Source organism: Ochotona princeps, chromosome 5 (assembly GCF_030435755.1).
Source record: "Ochotona princeps isolate mOchPri1 chromosome 5, mOchPri1.hap1, whole genome shotgun sequence".
Lineage (NCBI taxonomy): Eukaryota > Metazoa > Chordata > Mammalia > Lagomorpha > Ochotonidae > Ochotona > Ochotona princeps.
In genome coordinates this window covers 81,398,518-81,400,103 of record NC_080836.1, presented here as the reverse complement: position 1 = coordinate 81,400,103, position 1,586 = coordinate 81,398,518, and positions in this window count along the sequence as shown.

Sequence of the window (1,586 nt, the reverse complement as noted above, 5' to 3'; positions counted from 1 at the left end):
TGTTGCATCACAGGTCAACTTCTCCTCTGTCAACTAAGCTTCCTTCCCCAACTTACAAGTATTTTTCCTCCAAGCACTCCTCAGAAAACCTTCTGTAAGCCAATGTTTCGTGAAGATCTCAATCTATGACAAATTTGACTCCTTACATCCCAAATAATTTTCTTTTTTTAAAAAAAATTTATTCATTCTGATTTCAAAGGCAGACTTTACACAGTGAGAAGTAGAGACAGAGAGGTTTTCCATCCTCTGGTTCACTCCCTAAAGAGCCACAATTGCTGGAGCTGGGCTGATCTGAAACCAGGAGTCAGGAGCTCCTTTCCTTGTCTACCATATAGGTGCAGGAGTCCGAGGACTCAGATCATCCTTCACTGCTTTCTCAGATCACATGAAGGGAGCTGAATTGGAAGTAGAGCAGACAGGACATGAACTGGCACCCATATGGGATGCTGATGCTAGCAGGCAGAGGATTAATGTGATAAACCACTATAGCAGCCCAGAAAGAATTTTTTTTTCATACAATTTAAACTTTTCAAATTTTTAATTCAATTGGGTCATTTCATTTGTATCAGGTGGACAAATTTAGTGTGATTCACAACAGAGATGTGGAATAACATCAATGCTTCCCACAGATTGGGGGAATTCACGGTGTTTGTCTTTGGGGAACTAACGTACTTCATTGAATGTAATGATTCTGTCTTGTATCCATTCATGGCAAAAGACAGGATTTCATTCTTTTTAATGGATCAGTGATATTCCATAGTGAATATGTACCACATTTCCAAAGAGATCTTTGAGGTTGATTGTAGAACTAAGTGTGAGAAATAAACAATACAGTATCTAGAAAAATGTATTGCAACTGCAGACTTGGAGACGATTCCTGAAGACACAAAATACATTATATATCTATATCTAAATCTATGTCTATATATATAGATAGATATAAGCAAAGGAAAATGGATTTCATTAAAATTTAAATGCCTGATCATCAAAAGGCACCATTAAGAAAATGAAAGACTAGCCACAGACTGGGGAAAAATATTCACAAAGCATATTTTGTGAAAGAAAAACTCATGTCTATAAATATAAGTATTCATAAATAAACAATGTAGACATATATGATTCATTTTTAAATAGATGAAAAAATAAATTTGAGAAAGTCTAATGAATCTATGAAAAATATAAGTCATAGGTTATAATGAAAATAAAGTCACAATGCAACACTATTTCACAACCACTTAGGATGCATAAAAGTTTTAATAAGTGCCATTAAAAGACAAAGTTATAAAGTGTCTAGAATTCCTATACATTGTTGATAGACTGCTAAATCCCTATTAAGCCAAAAAGAAAAATTTTGACTTTCTTACACAGTTGAACAAGCATCAATCCTGCTCAACAATGTCACTTTTAAGGAAGAATTTGTCCACTAAAAAATTTGTATAATAATGTTTATAGCAGCCTTAGTCATATTAGACCCCAAATAAAAACAACTCACATACTCATCAACAGGAGAAAAAGGAAAACATAATGTTTGTTATTCATTTATAAGAATATTACTCAGCAGTAAAAAGAAATAAACTATTGATATA